This window comes from Mus musculus, chromosome 4 (genome assembly GCF_000001635.26).
Source record: "Mus musculus strain C57BL/6J chromosome 4, GRCm38.p6 C57BL/6J".
In the NCBI taxonomy this organism is placed as follows: Eukaryota; Metazoa; Chordata; class Mammalia; order Rodentia; family Muridae; genus Mus; species Mus musculus.
In genome coordinates, this window is record NC_000070.6 from 47,415,437 (window position 1) to 47,423,358 (window position 7,922).

The following is a 7,922-nucleotide window of genomic DNA, read 5'->3' on the forward strand; positions in this document are numbered from 1 at the left end:
CATCCTCAATCCAAAAATTGTAATTGACATGCATATTATTGCAGCCTAGATCAACCACTCAAATTTGGTTGGAATAACAGCAAAAACAAAAATAGTACAGTAAAAACATTTATCAAAAGACAGAACAGAAACCAGAGGGCCCCAGATTTTAAAGACATTTGCAAAATGGCAGACATGAGTTAACTTATAACTTCACTCAATGATCAGGGTATGAAGGTGCATGTCAGTAAGTTCAACCTGCAGGAGGTAGAGGTCTAACAATCCCAAGTGTAGGAAGAGCCTGGGCCTACATGCCCCAAGCTACATAGCACCTGTCTCTGGACAAAATCCAGAAGGCATAAATGATAGTAGCACTGTTAAAAGAAGTGCCCACAGAGGCACTCTTTAGATTCAGAAGTAAATAGTTTGGGTGTGAAATTATGGGGAAAATACATAGTATCAGCAGTAAAGATACTGGGAGTCCTCTCTGATTATAAAGTGGGCTTTAAGGTAAAACTAGAAATGAGTGGAACAGGCTGAATAAGCTGCCATGCTATCTGGGAAGGGCTGGGGCAGAGCTCAGTGCTAGAGTGCTCACCTAGCAGGTATGAGACCCTCAGTATCATCAAAGGAAAGGAATTTAATAAGAGTCCCAAGGTCTGGAGTGATGGCTCAGCACTTAAAAAGGGCACACTGCTTTTGCATCGTGCCTTGGTTCAGTTCTCAGCACTCATACTGGTGCCTCACAACTGACTGTAACTCTTACCTAAAGGGATCTGACACACTCTTCTGGCATAAGGGTAGACAGCTGTGGAACAAAAGTTCCGGAAATGAACCCTTATAAGTACACTCTAATATACTAAGATGACCCAGTGGGAGAAAGGATAACATTCAACAGATGGTGCTGGAGATGGCCATATTTCAAAAGAAAAATGACAGCAAGAGGGTTAGGGAGTCCTTATAGACTTACCAGTTTGTTTGTTGTTCTTTCAAGACAGGGTTTCTCAGTGTAGCCCTGGCTGTCCTGGAACTCATTCTGTAGACAAAGCTGACCTCGAACTCTGAAATCTGCCTGCCTCTGCCTCCCAATTGCTGGGATTAAAGGCGTGCACCACCACTGCACAGCAGATTCCCCGGTTCTGCTATACAGTTTCTAGAAGGATATAAGAGAAACTGTGTGAAAGACTTAAACAAAACCCATTTGATAAACTGGACTTTGTCAAATTTAAAAATCTTTTAGGGCAAAAGAAGCACAATTAAAGAGTAAAGGGACAGCTGACTGAAAGCAACTGCAAATTATATACCTGAGAAGATTTGCATTTAGGAAATATAAAGAACATGTGCACACACAGGCATGCTTGGGAGTCATAGTGCACAGAACAACTTGGATTAAGTTCCACCATGTAGGCTTGTGAGGAATCAAACTCAGGGTGATTAGGTTGGGGGCAAACACCCTTAGAGTCATCCCATAGTGCACATATATGAAGAACTCACAAAAAGGAATACAATAATCCAATTTTAAAGTGGCTGAGAGTTTGGTAGGCTTTTTGCCTAAGAAAACATTAATGTCTATTCTTTATAGAGACTACCAGTGTCAGGTGACCTTACACATGCTTGTAATCCCAACACTTGGGAGGCCAAAGCAGAATGCAAAGTTCAAGGCCTGCCTAGACTACATGGCAAGACCCTGTATTTAAAAACAAAAACAACAAAAGATAATATACACCAAGTGGTAATACTTTCTTAGCAACATCCTTTGCTTATTCCTGGGATATAAAGTGGCAGTATCTGTTTACAAAAACAGATTTAATTTCTGAACTAAATATAATCCTGTCTAGTGACCAAACAGTCCATTTCCATGTATGTATATGCAGTAGGGTTGTCAGAGGAGATACAGTATTTTCAATTACATTCGAATGCCAGCTAAACAGAAAACAGAAGGTTTATTGTAGGATCCCAATATTGAATAGAATGTAATGTGGGTGTTGGTTTTTGACCTGACACTGAAATGCAGCTGGCCATCCTGTCTTGTCACTTGCTAAGTCTAGTAAATGAAAGCATCCCCACAGTGTCTTACATGTGGATGCTTCCAGCGGTTCCTCATAACAAAGTGATTTTCTGTGTTATCACACTCACTGATGAAAGAGACAGTTGTCACCTCAAAGGAACAAAAGAGATGGTTTATTCACTTCTACTGAAATAGAATACAGCGGGGTGTGACATCTGCCAAGCTGGTGTTGACAGATTTCAGTCTTCCTTCCTTTTGGATTTAGTTCAGGAAAGCTTGGGGAAGGGCTAGGAGATAATCTTCACTTGTGGCTTTGGACTTTAAGTAGACAAGGGGGAGACAGGAAAGCTGAATTTAGCACACATTCTTCTCTATATTTATTAAAATAATCAGCATACCCTGGTAGCATATTTGGGGATGAATTTTAGTGTCTTTTTCTATTGCAGTGATAAAACACCACAGTAAATTCAACCTAATGGGGGAAAGAGTTGGTTTTGGCCATGGTTCAAGGTGAACATCATGACAAGAAAGTCAAGGTGATAGGGACTTAGAGCAGCCACTGGTCACAGCACAGTCAGGAAGCAGAGAATGAAGAAGACATGATGCTGTCGGCTCCTCCTACTTCACTTACACGGATCCCAGCCAGGGATTGTACTGCCTACAATGAGCAGGTCCTCTAACCTCAGTTAGGACCATCAGGACAGTCCCCACAGGCAACTGCAGAAGCCCACCTCCCAGGTGATGCTAGTGTCTGTCGTTGACAACACTTAACCCTCACAGGATGATAACCTTGCATTTCTTCCCCATCATCCTAAATGAAGGGAAGCAAACAAAAGGACTCTAAATAGGCCTGAGGGAATTTGGGGATGACCAGGATGTTCTAAAACTAATTTTGGTGAGTTCACACCTCTGCAGATGTACTCAGCCTCATTCACTGTGTGCAAACAGTGGGTGAGTTTTGTGCTGTTCACCTTGCCCTTTGATAATATGTTAAGGACAAAGCTCTTCTGTGCGGTCGCCATCTTGAATGACCCTCATGCATGCTGCTTCTTGAGATTCTGTTTCCGCTCAGTTTGAGGCTGGGGCCGCACTTACCCCTGCCCTCTGCTCTGACTCATCTTAGTCACCCCAAGGCTCAGCTTCAAGGCCATTCCTTCCACAGTTGTTCTGATCCTGCTTATGATAGATCATCTATCCTCTGTGGGCACACCAAGACTGCACTTCTCTCCCACTTTAACCCTATTCACCTTCAAGAAGCAGGCGTTTTCATATCTAAGAATTAACAGTGTTCTTAGATGCTAACCCTCTTGGGCTCTCAGGGAGCTTGGCATATTTGGGGTGCTCTTTCAGTACAGGACTGCTTCTAAAGAGTCTCTGAATGGCTCCACAGTCCACTTTGTTCCTACTATCCCTGGTTTCCTTCTAAACCAGTACTGTTGTGGAAACAAGAAATGAACACCCCAAGAACAAGAATCACACCTAATCTATTTCCACAACCCTTTCACCTACCCAACGGATGGGCTCATGAGAACAGGCCTGGAAGAGCTTGCTGTCGATAGGAGCCCAGAGCTTGCCATGGTCTGAGCTTTACGAAGCTTTACCATGTTAAATATTTTGATTCTTCCTGGGCTCTCTACAGTCATGGATATGTCTGAAGCATTCCAAAAGCCAGTCTTGGTGACTTGAGGGCCTTGCACTAACCTAATACAGTATGTGGGTGTCAGCAGAGACCCTGCAGGATAACTTCCTCCAACACGCAAACATCTTTGCTGTGACATGTGGGGCGCCAAGGCTCAACTGCAATCACCATGAAGTATTATTTATAGAAAGTAAGACTTATTTAAAAGTCTGTCTAGTAGTGTAGTCAGCTCTGCCTGTGTATCTTCCTGGACCCATGCCAGGCCTCTGCCCTAGCAAAGCCAAGTTAGAGATTTGATGCTATGTCCCATAGGCTATGTCCCCAATGACTAGGGTACTGCACACTTTTAATCTCACCACTAGGGACTCAGGGACAGGAACGTCTCTGTGAGCTTGATCTGGGCCGGCTAGGGCTACATAGTGAGACCCAATCTCCAAAACAAAAATCTCCTCCCCCGCAAACCTGCCTTCAACATTTTCCTGTGCCTTCCCGGGCTTCTCTCCGTAAGCATCCCGCCCCAGCTACACATACACACACCTGCTGTTTACATAGATCATTATGCATGCTTATGGTGGAAGATGGGCCAGTTTTCAACTACTCATAAGTCTCAGAAGATAATAATATGCAAAACCCAAGAAAAACCAAAGCAACTCAGAGAAAAGACCTCATTTGCAAACTCCTCCATATCTCCACCAGGGGGCAGTGCTGCTCTTCCGTTGTTTTTTGTTAATTTGGGTTGGGGTTTTTTTTGTTTGTTTTGGTGGGTTTTGTTTGCTGTGATTGTTACTTTTTGTATGGATTAGAATTGCTGAGGCTTTAAACGAGTTCTTTACTACCCAGTTTAACTTATTTCATTAGCGGGTGTCCTAAGAGCAGTACAGTCCCCTGGACTGACTGCAAATTAAGTAGATCTTTAATACTTTATTATTTTCCAGTTTTAGATTATAAACATTGTACACGCTTCTACAATTTTCATAGGAAGAAAACCACAAGATTCCCAGGTATGTCACCACGCATGTAAAATGTATACGCATACATAAAAATAGGCAGCGTTCCTGAATGCACCCTCACTCGCCCTTGCAGGCTCAGACCGTCCTTCCTTTTCTGCAATTTCTAGTTGCTTCTGCACAGCCTGAGTTCCACACCAATACAAAACACTCCCGTGCGCCCCACTCATGGGGTTTGTAATAACCTTTCCATTCAGCTCTGGAAACATGCTCAAGTCTTTTCCAGCTCCAACTTCTTAGTACTTAAACCCAAGAAAGCTAGTGTGGTTGTGTGTATGTGTGCATGCTCATCTCTACAGATTGTGATCTGGTCTATAGAGGAAGGGAAGCTGCACCTACCCTGGGCCTGCCTCTCCCCTCGCAGGGCACAAAGCTTCCCTCTTTTTCTTTGGTTTGTCAGAAGTTGCCTCGCCTCCCTGGGATGGAACCCGCGCCTTTCCAGCCCTGGAGCCACACCCCCAGCCTCTGTTCTCATGATTTGAAACTGCGTTCTTAGGTTCCTTTTGTTTTCCTTATGTACTTCTTGGAGTAAATTCCGAGTCTGACTAGGCAAGGGACAAATGTCCTACAAATATAGATGATAGCTGGTTGAATCTGTAAATTGGGCCCCTGTTCACTTTCCACTGGACTTTTAAGGGCCTGGTTTTAAAAGCTTTTCTGATGGGAAGTCTGATGGATTCCTTTGTGGATATTTTCTCTCTGGAAGCTTGGAAGGCTTTCTGTCCCCACCCCACCCCCACCCTACCCTCGGGCCTCCAAAGTTGCTACTCCGAGTGTCTACAGGTGGGCCCTTATTTCCCTACCGTGCCTACCGGGTTGGCACCTGGTAGGTTTGTAAAAATGTGTGTTTTCCCCGGCTCAGCCGGGGTCTCGCCTAGGCATTTGATCCCCTCTCTTCTCTCCAACCCCTTTCCATTGTCTTCCTATTGAATCAATGGATACTGGCATCTGCATCTTTTCTGTCCAAAAAGTCAACTCTTTGCTTCCTTCTACCTGTGCTCTCAGACTTCCTGATGCCTGGACCGTCTTTCAGCCATTTCCAGTTTCTTTCTTTCTTTCTTTCTTCCTTCCTTCCTTCCTTCCTTCCTTCCTTCCTTCCTTCCTTCCTCCCTCCCTCCCTCCTTCCCTCCCTCCCTCCCTCCCTCTTTCTTTCTTTCTTTCTTTCTTTCTTTCTTTCTTTCTTTCTTTCTTTCTTATATATTGTGTCTGTTGCATCTGGGGCGGGGGGGGGGGGGCGGGGGAGACCATCATTTAAATTCTAAAACCTGCTTCTTGTTTGGATGGCAATTAGCTGTCCTCTCTGAGGTTGCCCACTGTTTCGATTCTCTCCAAAGACGCTAATTAAATGAGCTTCCTTCTCTTTTTGTATCTCACTTTCTGCAGCAAGGTGTTCTCTCTTTCTTCTTGCTCCATCTTGAGGGTGTGGTGACTCGAGGCTGGGTGAGCATGTCCATAAAGGAAGCCATCCCTATGGGCAGCTTCTGTGGTCTGTTCACCTAAAGGGCATGGTTAGCTTGTTTCCACAGTGGTGACGCCACATCGCCAGCAGGCCCATGCTTGCCCTGGGTCGTTTCTTTTGAGAGGATCATATGAATTAGAAATCATCTCTGGAGTAATCAGCTCTCTTCCCTGGAAATTACCAACGATTGCCAGATTCCCCCACCCTCACCCCCGACAATTAATGTAAGACGAAACCAATAATGCACCCATTAAGGAAAACATGCATACATATGCAAACACGTACGTCTACAGTATTCTGATTTGAATGTGGAGTGTCCCATGTAAGTTCCTATGTTTGAACCCCAATCTCCAGCTCATTTGCTGTGGGTCACTGGAGCTGGGCCTGGAGAGACTACAGCATGACCCCTCTTCCCAGCCACGATCTGCTTCTAAACTGTGGACGCAGCGTGACCTGCTGCCTGTCTCCTGCCACGGGCTTTTCTCACCATGAGAAAGCCCAAATAAACCCTTCCAAAACATTTTTTATTATTTAATATTATTGGGAGGAGGGTGCGTGACCAGTAGCGGTCAGAGGATAATTTTATGCTCTTCTCTACCTGTACATGAGTTCTGGGCATCCACCTCAGGTTGTCAGGCTTGGAGACAGTTGCTTTACCTACTGAGCCAGCTTGTGGGCCTTAAACCCTTTGAGAAATTGATCTTTGTCCCGTGTTTTGTCTTAGCACAAAGAAAAGAAATTGTCACACAGACTCATGGCACCCTCTTTGTTTCCAGGTCAACGATGTGGTTGCACTCTCTGTGGAGGAGGACGGCTGGTATCAGCCCTCTGCACCTTGTTGTGTTCCTGCTGACAAAGTGAATTCTGCCTCCAAGTGTGTACCACTCCCTTAAGGCCCCCACTTCCTGCTGGGCCATTTGTTATAAGGCTTGGTTCCCAGGCCTGTGGGGGGTTTATCAGCCTTCCCTCCCTGAGAAAAGAGATTGACATCTAGCCACAGGACAGCCTCTCCTTGGAGTTCCAGGAAATTCTTTTTGAGTGACAGGAGGTGGTACTCCAGGTGGAACCAACATTAACTCAGCTTGTCACTGTCACAGGAATCCTAAACGTAGATGTCTCACTGACCCCAAGTCCCTTGCTTCTTTGTCTCCCAGAAAAACACATTCCCCCACTGACCCAGTGTCCCGAGCTGGCCCAGGACAGTGTCTCGTCTTACCTTTTCCACAAGGACAGAGATGCCAGAAGTCTCCTGGGGGGTCTTTAGAGAAGAACGGGGGCAGCCCTAGAACTGAGAGCCAATGTATAGGCTGGTTTCTGTGTGGTCAAACTTGTGCCTCCCTGATTTACCCCAGTCCTGGCTTGCTCAAAGCCCGCGTCTTTAACTCTAGTCTGCTGCTCTATGCTGGCAATGTCTGTCTACAGTCTGTCTATTCTGTCCTCCCACCACCTAGACCCTCTGCTTTTTTCTCTGATACACACCTGCGCATGTGCACACATGCACACACACACACACACACACACACACACACACACACACACACACACACAGAACACACATAGTTTCTAAATCGTCTCCTTGTTCCCACAGCCCATCACAGGGGCACTCAGGACCTTCTTGAAGAGCCAGTGCTCTTAAATAAATTTTATCTTTTGAATGGAGAATGCACCAGCAATTCAAGATTGCCTTCCAGTGAAGTGTCTTGCTCTCACCCCCGCTATATCCCACCCTGCTGCCAACCACACCAATAGTTATACACTCTCCATCCTTCCTGTGGTGATAGGAACATAGTTGTATTTTCTCCTCATGTACACAGGTGTCTAATACTCTGC